Genomic DNA, 12876 nt, shown 5'->3' on the forward strand with positions numbered 1-12876 from the left:
AACCTCAAAACTATATAATGCTTTCCATGTTATCTGTGTTCTCAAGCAGAATTCCAGATATTTTTCCATTTTTTTTTTTTATTACTCTTTCACATAAGAGAGAGGAGGGAAGACTGACAGCCAGAGAGGAAATGAGCTAATGCAGATGGTGCTCCACAGATGTGTGAATGAATGAGAGAGAGTGGTCTGAAAATGTAAATGTCTTCTGTTGGATCCAGGACCGCATGCTTGGGGAATCAGTGACATTTGTTTATTTCTCTCCCTAACTAGGAGCTTGCATGCCAACGGGGCATGCATGGAGACCATTTGACTTTATGTAATTCAGTCTGCGATCCCTGATTGGAGGATTCAAAGTTGTGTGAAAAGGTGGCGCAGAGGGGAGTGGGGGTGAGAATACAGAGAGCGAGTTTTCTGGGAGTCACCGGCGTGGGGTGGCGGTACTGAAAAATGACCCGATGAGCGAATCAAAAGAGTGCAAATCCGAACAGGGAGGTGTCGAATTTAACTTGCCCTTAACCTGGGTTTTTGGGTCTTTTGTTTGGTACACTAGCGATTTACGATGAAATTTTGTCTTTTAAAATTAGGTAAATTGGTACTCACCAGAGTCTCAATGTAATTATGCTTTTCAAACTTTCTGAAGCTGAAGAACTCTTTTAGGTGGGTCTTCTTCCTGGAATGCAAACACTGGATAAGATCTAATAGCTCAGGAGCAGGCAGGAATGATTCGCGTCCCTAGGAACTCATTTGTCTTAGAAGAACCCCCCCCCCCCCACCCAGTGATTCCTCTGCAATTCACTGTTTTTTCGGAGTTTCAAATACACAGATATATTAACCCTGCCTTAATAAAGGCAGGCCCTTTCAATTATTCAATTATTCAGCCAACAAATATTTATTGAGTGTTTACTATGTACTTCTTACCAAGCCAGGTACAGAAGAAACAAAGTAAAATAAGACAAGCATGGTCTCTGCTCACTGTTGGGAAATCTAATACATGCAAAGAAATAAAACAACAACAGCAACAACAACAACAACAACAACAAACAACAACAACCCAACAAAATCAAACACAAATATATTGATCAAGAGCACTGAAGGCAAAGAATAATTAGCATTACTCAAGTAATTTATGACCCTAATGGACATTGAGCCCACATGCCGCAAGCCTGAAGTCATTCAGTTAATGGTGTCTTTCTGAGCTCTCATTCTGTAGAAAGCACTGTGTCAGATACTGTGAATAATTGTCAAGAATGTCCAAGATATTCAGCTCTCAAACGTTATAATGTTATCTTTCTCCCCCAAGAACCTAAGCTGGAACATATACGGCAGAAGATTTGTAATCAATTAAAGAGATGTAATATACGTAACGTATACAGAGACCTCATTTCCTCATTTTATATTATACGTGTTTTGCCGCACTGTTGGTTGTAAGGCGTATCATATGAAGTGCACGATTTAAAGGAATCCTGCTGTGATGCCTTTTTTCTAAGAGGAGGAGAATCTTTTTAGTGTGGATACATTCCTGTAACTATTTTGTTCTCCAAGTCTGAATTTTGGTCAGTGGGGTTTCCTGAATAGGACTGAACGGACAGATGTGCGTGCAGACCTGTATCAAGTCTCTTAGTGAGTCTGAGTAACCAAACAGGCAGGCAATGCAAATTGACCCTGTCAGGGAGTTTCTTAGGCAGAACCGACTCTGCAGCCGGTGGTCAGTGAGGGTCACTTTCTCCTGGACTTTGCATATTCCCCATGCTACCAACAAGCCCCACACCAAGGACAGTCATTCTGAATTAGCGGCAGGGAGTAAGCAGGAATGGAGAGAAGGAAATCAATATCATCATCAGTGTTGTTTAACATTTCTTTGTTAAGCTTTGCAGCCTAACAAATATTTTACAACTCTTTTGTTCCCTAGTCTGGTTAACCAAGAAACAAATCCGGAAGGCGAGGAGCTCTGTTCTCAAGCTTCTGGGAGGGAACTTACTGTTCTCCTTAACCAATTAAAGGCCATTAAAATCATGTGGTTTTCCCATAAGGCTCTAATTTAAATAGATAGAAGCCAGGATGTTCCTACTGGAGGCACTCCTTATTTCTTTCATTTATGTAGGGATGGCACAAATATCATCCCCGTGGGGAGAGATACAGCTGGATGGAAGAATGGTGTGTGTTGAAATGGAAAAGAAGGTTGTTTGCAAGGCGGGAGCCTCCTCTGCCCAATGGCGTTTCCCCACTGCCTCTTTCCATCCAGGGCAGCACTCAGTAGGGCCAAGAGTCAGTCGTCTGACGGGCTGGTGGCCCCCAGTCATTCTTCCTAGTATATATAATATGAATGGACAGAAGGGTTTCTCATGGGACACTGGTCTCCAAAGAAGCAAACACAGCTTGTTTAATAGATAGGTATAGCTTAGCGGTAAATTGCAAAAAAAGCCTAAAATTAATCTTTCTTAAGGCAGAGCCCCTGAAGTTAAACAGATAGGGCAGCTACCGTGTACCTCGGTAAACGGAGACCCAGTTTCAGATCTTCGTAAAAGTGCCTACATGACTTTTGCATGAACCTCTTCTGAAGACGATTCAGAAGCTGGCATTTACCTCTCGATGTGTAAATCTGTCTCAACAGTTCCCTGGGAAAGGGCTGGCGGCCCTCAGACCCTTCTCCAGTTAGGGTTTGCCAGGAGAGGAGGGCATACGAGGAGTCTCAGGCTCTAGAAACCAAGCCCCACTCTCCCCGCGTTTGTTAGGATTCGCCGCTTCTGCTGACGACCAGCCAGGCTAAGTTGAGAGTTATTGTGGGCAGGGACTGAAGAAATTACCAAGCCCTAGTTCCACAGTAAAATGAGTCAAGGAGAGGAAAGAAAGGCAACTGTATAGTAAATTACAGCAAGCAGCGTATAGTTTTTTGAGGCCTGACACACTGTTTGAATAGCTGCTTTGCCGTTTAACTTTGTGACTCTGGGTAAACCTCTTTAACCTCCTGGAGCCTTATTTTCATGGGATTGCTGTGAAATTTTATTGAAACACGCACATATAAAGCGCTGAAAGCAGGAGCGGGCGCCAAGAGTCGCTGTTCTAGACATATTGATTTCCCCATCCTTTTACTTTCTTTTCGGTTTTCTGCCGAATTCAGACACTCATGCTGTTTTGACCTTTTAACCTAAACTGTCTACCGACAAGACAAAACTCTAATTAGCGACGGGAAAATGAGACCAGGGCTGAGGCGATCGCGTGCAATGCTATTTGGGTACAGGGCGTGCTACAGTAAGTCCGTGGGGTTTGTGCATTCTCCATGGCTTCTCGCCCAGGTGTAGAAAACGAAATTATCGGGGCGCCTGGGTGGCGCCGTCGGTTAAGCGTCCGACGTCAGCCAGGTCACGATCTCGCGGTCCGTGAGTTCGAGCCCCGCGTCGGGCTCTGGGCTGACGGCTCAGAGCCTGGAGCCTGTTTCCGATTCTGCGTCTCCCTCTCTCTCTGCCCCTCCCCCGTTCATGCTCTGTCTCTCTCTGTCCCCAAAATAAATAAACGTTGAAAAAAAAAATTAAAAAAAAAAAGAAAACGAAATTATCATTTGGAAGCATTAATGGATAATGGAAAACACCGTTGTCGTTGCAAAACTGCTCCCGCGGTAAGTCCTGTCAACGTGTAGGAGTTTCACTTCACCACACGACGACGCTTAACACGCGCTAATCGTGAAAAACCACCAATACCCCTATGATCGAAAGCATTGTACATTCTTTATTTCCAAATTGATCTGAGCCAAGCTAAATCCTAGACCCACAGTGTGAAACAAAAATAATGTGTGGCAAGCAACAGTTTTTCCTAAGCTCCAATAACTCAAATATTTTCATTAAAATACACAGCACCCTAGACTCACTTGATGCCTGGAAAGGGCATTTATTTTTTCCTCTTTATTTTTAAACAAAGCAAGGAGCTCAAAACATCAGAAATAATGAAAGCAGCATATTTTTATTGCTCTGTTCTTACAAGAACTGATTTTTAATGAAATTTAGTTTGAAACAAAAAAATCTCGTTCCCTTGTTGAACCTTTTTGCGTGGCGCATTCCAGCCTGGGGCTATCTTTTATTGGCCAAGTTATAAACCCCAGAAAAGGGGTTTTATAGTGGAAATGCTGACAGAACCCGCATAGTGCTACTGGGTGCCTCTCTAATTAGTCTGAAATCCTGAAAGCTGAATTCCATAATATGTGGCCTGTACTGTAGCAAGATTACAGTGTGGGCCAAACCCCCAAGCTTAACTGGGCGTTTCATGCGCAATCAGGGCTTCGTATAGACGATAGACGACGGTGGAGCCTTTTACAGTTGTAAAATGCCAGTACTTGTAAGCAAGAGGAATCTTTATTGGTCCTCTTACTGATTTAAATGTTAAATAGGGCTGTTTGGATATTTTTTGATAATGGAGGAGTCCCCCGCATGCCTTCCCTACTTTGCAGACGGTGAGGTTCTAACTAGGCCCGGACAGTCGAATTTCTAGGGATTCGTTGTAACGCTTATTTAAACGTCTTCCATAAAGCCAACTTTGATTTGTGTTCAAGTGTTTGGGGCCAGTGTTGACGGGGAAACATCAGGCTGGGGCCCTCAGGCGAGTAAACAACAGGACGCATGAAGCTTTACGCGCACCTACAGGTCTCCCATTTTGGCTTGCCGCCCTCTCTCCCCTGCCCCCACCCTGACTTGCCACGTCTAGGCCCCCTGTTTGCCTGGAACGATGACAGGCGCTCCCACTCTCTGGGTACAGGTCTGATAAACCTATTTCTCCTGTAGCTGCAGAACCTAGTGGAAAGATTCCCTCAGCTATGGTGCTCTGGCCTGGCCTGACGCCGGGGAGGCTTTCCCCGTTAAGGAAAAACAAAAGCATCAGCTTCAGTCAACAAGCGAGGGGGACGTTAGACAGGCCACAGCTTGTGAAATAGGCCTCCCCGTTCCTCAAGTGGGACCTTGATTTCCCTCTTAACTTCTCCTTCATCTTTCGGTCGGTTGGGTTCCTTCCACCGTGGATTTCAGTTTCCTGACGTGCTCTGCCATGTTCGAGAGGTTAGGGGACACACGCTGCATAAGGCCCCTCAGCTCTCAGTGATTGTCCGAGGGGTGCAAGTAAGAGACTTCGCTAACAAAGGAAAGGGCTGTGATCGCAAAATGTCTGAAAGACTAGAGGTTGTCAGAAGTAACATCCTGAACTGCCACCCAGGTGCCTTTTGGCTCAAGGCTCTAGCTGTGAGGCATAGCGCTGGTCACGCGGAAAACTTAGAGAACATTTATTGAGACTGTGACAACCGGACTGTCTTTCTCCTAGTACTCCATCCCTTGGCACAGTATTTTTGATCCAGAAATCACTCCTTAGCAATTTTCAGGGCGTATAGTATAAGAAGACAGCAAATATCTGTGACAGAAATTACCTCCTTACAGTAATCATAAAAGCAATAGCAAACACTTTTTTTTCTTTTTTGTCCTTTTTTTTTGGGGTTAGGTGAGGTGCATGGGGATGTTAGTATGTTTACACTCAGCTAACACAGTTTCAATATGATTTTAAAAAATCAATTATGTATTAATCATAAATATATAACTAAATTACGTAATACTTGCATACATATATAAATCGGACGTGTCATAGGAGAAAAACATTTCAGAGAAAAGTCATAAATTTGATCAGCGAAAAATGACGTTGGCCTTTTTCTCTCCTTTTTTTCCTTCTGTGAGAGAGTGACTTCCAGTATGACCCAATGATTAGTCTTCTTAAGATTTCCATGAATGTAATTTGGCAAACTATTCATCTTGGATTTCTCCAGGTCCATCGTGATGACAAATATTTTGCTAATTGTTACACCATGGGTTAAACCATGCCTACTGCTTTGGGGTTGAGAAAATACATGATCATTCTGCCTGCAGTCCAGCAAGCTGTTCAAAAAATAGATGATCACCTCCTGGGGTGTGGGGATGTTGGAATGTTGTGTGGACGGGAGAGAGAGAAAGAACCTCAAAGCAAGCCCTTGAGATTATTTATGCAACCATATTTGCCCGATTGAAAAGGCATTCTAATAAAGAAAACCTTGAATGAGATAAATGACAGAGGACCAGTCACCTGTCTAGGATTCAGCCGATTAGACGTACAGCAAAGTACTGAGGCTCCCGGAAAGACACTGGAGCATGGGCACACCAGTGGACTCATTCTCCGGGAGCAAACTGCAGGTGGAAACAGTTTACTGAAAAAGAGGGCAGACAAAACTCGACAGGCTGATTTTCTTAAAGTTTGCATGAAAGATAAAAATCAAAAATAGTCAAGGCACATTTGAAAAAGATTAGAAGGGAGAATTCATCCTAGAAGACATCAAAGCTTCTTACAGAGTTACAGTAATTAAGACATTGGGGTATTGATTAAAAGACAGACAAATAGGCCAATGAAACAGAACAGAAAGCCCCAAAATAGACATATGGGCATTTAGCAGTTGGCAGAGATAGAATGAGATTTCAGTGGCATGACAATTTAAAAAACGTTGCTTGGACAAATAGATATATAAGAGAAATGTAAATTTCTTATCTCATACTATATACAAAAATACATGTAAGATGTGTGATAAGGAAAAAAAAAATAAACTTTTCGGATTAAATGTGGAAAATATCTATGTAAAATGGGATAGAGAAGGATTTGTTAAATAAAAAGTATAAACCATGATGGAGGAGATTGATGAATTAGACTACATTAACTGTAAACTTAGAAATGAGCTGTGGAATAGATATTTGCAATACATTTAACTGATACAAGATTTGACTCTGTGTGTGTGTGTGTGTGTGTGTGTGTACAAGCATTTATTTTAAGTGCTGGCCCTGTAAATCAGCCAACCCTCTGGAGAGAATCTGGCAATATCTACAACAGTTAAAGTCAAGCATATTCTGTAGCCCAGCAATTCCTCGTCTAACTTAATACAGTAAAGAACTTTTGTTTGTGTATACAGGGAGTCACGTGTAAGACTATTCAGCACATTATGACGTGGTAAAGAATTGGAAACAACATAAATGTCTATCAGTTATACATGAAATAGAAAAATAAATTGTAAAATCATTAAATGGAATAACATTGCATAGTGGTTAAAATGAATGAATTAGATAGCTCTGCATGTATGTATATCTGTGGGTACATCTCAAAAACATATGGTTGATTAAAAAAGAAATTTGCAAGGAATATGTACAATATATATACACTTTGAAACTACTAATAACAATTTAAAAAATTCACTAGGTATTTCTATTTATGGGTGTGTGTGTGTGTGTGTGTGTATATATATTAGTATAATGATAAAGTTATGAGGGCTGTATTACATCTTTCGCATAGTGGTTTCCTCTAGGCAGCAAACAGGGAGAATAGTTAAATCTATATAGCTTTATAAGTTTTATAAGATTTTCTATTTGGATTTTGAATCTTATCCTCTTAATATTTTCATTTTATGTATAATTTACATAACATACACTGTAATTCATGTAGTAAAACACAAATATTCTTAATATTTAGGTAATCATGTTATGCAGTCATATGCAATAATCTCACACAAAACGTTTTCGAAGTACCTTTTCCAATTACATGGAAACAACTCTCTATACTAGTAAATCATTTTCTTCCATGTCATTTATTTAACTACTACCCTTTTTTGTTAGATTTCTTTTGTGATATTTTAAATAACGTGTTTCTTTCTGATGATAAAAATAATACATATTCACTATAGAAAATACAAAAACTAGAAAGAAGACATTTTAAATTGCTCATAATCCCATCACTCAGAGAAAATCAAGACTACTATGTTTGTGTGTGTGTTTTCCCATTCTTGTGTGTTTGTACATTTGGAGTATACAGACTATAATTCTAACTTTGCAAATGCTGTTAAAAACTAGCATGTGCAGTCTTGCCTTTTTTTTTAAACTTAGCATTTTATCATCAGCATTTCTCCATATCATTAAATATTCTTTAAAAACTTAAAATTTAATGGTTGTAGTTTCCATCAAGTAGATTGACCATAAGTTGTTTAACCAGGCCTATACTGTTGGGCACTGATGATATTTCCAATTGGTTACTATCATAAATAGCACTGTAATAAACATTCTCATATAGAAATTGTGGTGAGCCTTGGTGATTATGTCCTCATAATAGAATTTGGGTCCAAGGATAAGAATTTTTTAAGGCTCTAAATACACATTGCCAAATTGTTTCCCAGAAAGAATCAGGCAATATTTTACCCTTACGCATAAATGATACGGGGATATATAAAAGACATTAAAAGTTTTATTCTCATATAATCTGTGGGCGTATATTAATTCATGGAATGAATGTGTCCCTGTATTTAATAGCAGAATCTATGCTAGTGATTTAATTTGCCTTGAAATCCGTGAATAAAAGTAGATGTTATAAGAATAAAATGTTTTCTTAATTGATACATTGGTCATCTACCATGATAAATGTCTTTTTGAGGCACACTGGAAACTAAAAGAGAAAAAATTGACCGTTACTTTTGTGGGTAAGAAAAATGAATAAATCTGGAAATGCTATAAATTTATATGTAAATTATTAAGGGTGCCTCAAAAAATAGAGAGAAAATATACTTGGAAGAGGAAAAGATTCAATGCTTTTTAAATAATATGTACCATAATTGGAGCTTATTTATAAAACATTTTCATTATTAAAACCAAAACATATGGTTGTTTTTCATGAGAGTTGGCAAGTGTTTTTATTGCTTTATAAAAAATTATTGAATTATGCTCTATAAATCTAATCGGCATATAGATTTTTAATGGTATATATTCTCTTTCATTAACTTAGAGCTGTTTTCCATAAATACCAAATACTGGTTAAAGCTCGGACTGAGGGCGTACAAGGTTAAACCTAGGTGTTTAAAATTTAGATAAATCAAATTTTGAAATATAATTTTTTTTTTTCAACGTTTATTTATTTTTGGGACAGAGAGAGACAGAGCATGAACGGGGGAGGGGCAGAGAGAGAGGGAGACACAGAATCGGAAACAGGCTCCAGGCTCTGAGCCATCAGCCCAGAGCCCGACGCGGGGCTCGAACTCACGGACCGCGAGATCGTGACCTGGCTGAAGTCGGACGCTTAACCGACTGCGCCACCCAGGCGCCCCTGAAATATAATTTTAGAACATGTTCTAGATCCTTTAGGATTTTTATGGCAGGCTAATTTGGGTGATTTCTAAAGGAATGCTTTATTCCAACTTCCGCTTTGAATATAAAGGCCCACAGAAAAACAAAGACGTGGGGATGTTAAGTAGTTTTTAATTTCAGAAGTCAATAAAGGTCAGAGCTCTCTGGCCACAAAAATGAGTTGTTTCCTGTGCTCATTCTTTTTAACATCCACACAGACGTAAAATCTCGCAGATATTTTTTGCCAGTCTCAACCCAGCAAGGAAGAATCTCATGGACATAAAGACAAACACTGTCACGACTGCCCCTTAGAACGTGAAAACAAACCAAGGTGAAATGGTTAAATTTTGTTGCAGTTTGGAATTCAGTTCCCAAACTCAATTCAACTCAGGAGGTGCCGTCTATGAAAATAGTCCTTGTCTGTGTGTGTCACCTTCTGCCTTTCCGGAATGGGTTCTGAACTCCTCCACAGATCAGTGCAGCCACCCACTGGGTGACTGAGGCAGGAGGGCTCATATGCAGGAGGGGAGGGATTAGACAGTGGATGGGGAGGGAAGCATGGTTCTGCTCCTTGGAGCTCCTAATCCCAGCTGCCGGGTCCTATCAGTGTGTGTCACAAATGTTCCAGGGATGAAATAAGGATATTGTAATTACTGAGTTTAAATCATGATGACTTTTGGGGCGCCTGGGTGGCGCAGTCGGTTAAGCATCCGACTTCAGCCAGGTCACGATCTCGCGGTCCGGGAGTTCGAGCCCCGCGTCGGGCTCTGGGCTGATGGCTCAGAGCCTGGAGCCACTTTCCAATTCTGTGTCTCCCTCTCTCTCTGCCCCTCCCCCGTTCATGCTCTGTCTCTCTCTGTCCCAAAAATAAATAAACGTTGAAAAAAAAATTAAAAAAAAAATAAATCATGATGACTTTTACGGTTGAGAGAAAGAGAGAGAGAGAAGTCAAAAGAACACATTTTATCGGTCTCTGTGTTGCTTTAGAACTGGGAAGTTATGTTCTTCTCAGTCGCAGTGGCTCTCGAAACAGAAAAGCCGTATTGGTTTGCGTATGTGGTCAATTGTCTAAAGGACCAGACTGTGGGGTTAACCAAATAGAAGAACTAAATTTCATTGTTCATTATAGACGCCAACAAGTTGTTCCTAGACATTTCATGCTGTTGTAGTACATTCACTGTACCTCCGTGTGCACGTGTGGAAACGAATTTAAATATGCATATTGAGCGGCAATAAAATATGCCCTTTATGCATATGTGTAAAAGTATTCGTCTATATGCTCCCATGCTTTCCCTTTGGTTCCTTATTGTCTGTGAAATTAGACAAGATTTGTTCTCTACGCATAAAACACATCGTCAGTATTGGCAGTTTCTAAATGCTCATTTTCTTCCTTAAAAGTTACCATAATATCTAAAATACATATGGAGTTTTAAAAACGCTATGTCGAAAATTACAACAGGGAAGTTCCTTTTTGTGGGAAACAACAACAACAAGTTTTAGGCAGACCCGAAAACGAATTCTTAGCTGTTGAATCCAAACTCCCAATATACCAAACAGTAGTAAGAATAGGTGGAGAAGTCCAGATTTCTTTTTTTCCAGAAACAAACTATAATTTGGTTTCTTTAGGATGATGATTAACTCATTAATCAGTATATACTGATTGCTTATAATGTGCCCAATAGGTACAAGTAAGACAAAGGGCTATGAGCCATGGTTTTGTGCATAAAAGGAGTGCTAATTGACTGGGGGACCTTATAGCACAGGGGGAAACGAGACCAAAAGATGGCAGCCTTCTTTCGAATCCGATAGTGCCGTAGGAACTTGTTCAGCTAATGATGTCTTCTCAGGCCACTTGGGCCCATTGTATTGATCATTAAGTGAACTAGCTCAAACAGTTAGGCATTCAGAAGACACAGCTACTACGTCCTCAACAGAGTCGCTGTGACTTTAGTGCTAGGAAGGAGCGGGGAGGCAATAGCCCGATGGTCAAGGACTTTGGCACTGGAGTTAGACTAGAAACAAGTTCACGCGCTTCACTGCCGTCCTAGCCATATACCTTGGGTAAGTGACCTAAACACCCTGAACCACAGATTCCCCATCTGTAAGTTGAGGTGTCTCCCTCATAGTGTTGCCGTAAGGACTAGAGGAGAGGTGCATGAGAACGCCTAGGACATAAATGTCACATTTCCTTGAGTCTAAGATCTTATTGGTTGGACAATGCACCCTTGGGGGAATAGCAGCTTTGGAGACAAAAGAAGAAACGTTAAGAACAGACATGAAAATGAAACCTGCAAATAGCATACACTTCCGTACTTCCCTCTTATTCATACTCTTAAGTTTACAACTTAGCTCTCTCCATATTGAGATAAAAAGCCTCTTGGGGCGCCTGGGTGGCGCAGTCGGTTGAGCGTCCGACTTCAGCCAGGTCACGATCTCGCAGTCCGTGAGTTCGAGCCCCGCGTCGGGCTCTGGGCTGATGGCTCAGAGCCTGGAGCCTGTTTCCGATTCTGTGTCTCCCTCTCTCTCTGCCCCTCCCCCGTTCATGCTCTGTCTCTCTCTGTCCCCAAAATAAATAAACGTTGAAAAAAAAATTTTTTTAAAAGCCTCTTAAATCGCTTTCGCGAATCACTAGTTTTGTGTATATAGCAAGACAGTGACACGTGGCTTCCTGAGCTGACACTTGTGACCTTGATCTTGTTAGCACCTTTAGGACTAAAAATACAATTGTTGATGGCTATGGAAGAAAACCATGTTTTCACCTGCATGTCCTGTTTGGTTAAACATGCAGCGTTTTCTGCTTAGCTAAAAGAAGTTTTAAGTAGCTTTTCTTGAAAGTCAGATGGAATCTCCTGACAGATTGGTATCTGGTGCTTGAGACACCCTTAGGATACTTGAATGGGTCACAGCAGCCTCTCTTAGTTTTGGTCATTCTTCAACGCAACTGTTAGATTTGGCGAGTTTGATCCCCTCTAGTCATATTGCCAAGCACAAGACAAGCATTCTTCTGTGTCCCCAATAACTTTTACTGCATCACAATGTCATCTCTTAAAAAGATATTTTCAGGACAGTTCAAGACCCGTTTGAATAAGTTCATCCACTTGTGATGCTATCAATGTAAATCACTTAATTGAGATGATAATCAGGTAACCAAATACTTCCTAAGCAAGGCTCATTGCACACACACCCCTGCAAGGAAACTACTTGCCCAGAAGCCAGGAGTTTTCTTCTGACATCAACTATAAGATTCCCCCCTCCTCCTCAAAAATGCTAAAATGTTCCTCTTAAAGGGAAGGAAGTGGGTAGAGATCAGGCAGAGAAGGAAAAGGCCTAGGAAGAAGAGGCAGCATATACAAAAACATAGAGAAGGGGATGTTGGAACAGTTCAACTTGGGGGGAGCATAGGATGTGGCTGGGAAATCACAATGGATCAGAAGCTCGAACACATTTGTTAAGACAGTGGCTTGCCACTCATGGTAATTTGGGATGCAGCAGTTTGAGAATCCATAAAAAGTTTCCCAGCAAAAAAGTGACACGGAAAGCAGTTATGGTCTTCGTCAAAGTCATGGTCACAGATGGGGACTCTGGGCCAGAGAGCCTCAGAGAGCTTGTCCCCATGGCCAAGAAGCTACCAAGGCTATTGTGACAAGTCTCTGTCTCCTCCCACTCACCTGTGATTAAGTTTGGCAGGGAAGATTTAGAAATAGGCCAAGTAACTCAGAATCAGAAAACG

The sequence above is a fragment of the Prionailurus bengalensis genome, chromosome C1 (genome assembly GCF_016509475.1).
Source record: "Prionailurus bengalensis isolate Pbe53 chromosome C1, Fcat_Pben_1.1_paternal_pri, whole genome shotgun sequence".
Taxonomy (NCBI): Eukaryota; Metazoa; Chordata; class Mammalia; order Carnivora; family Felidae; genus Prionailurus; species Prionailurus bengalensis.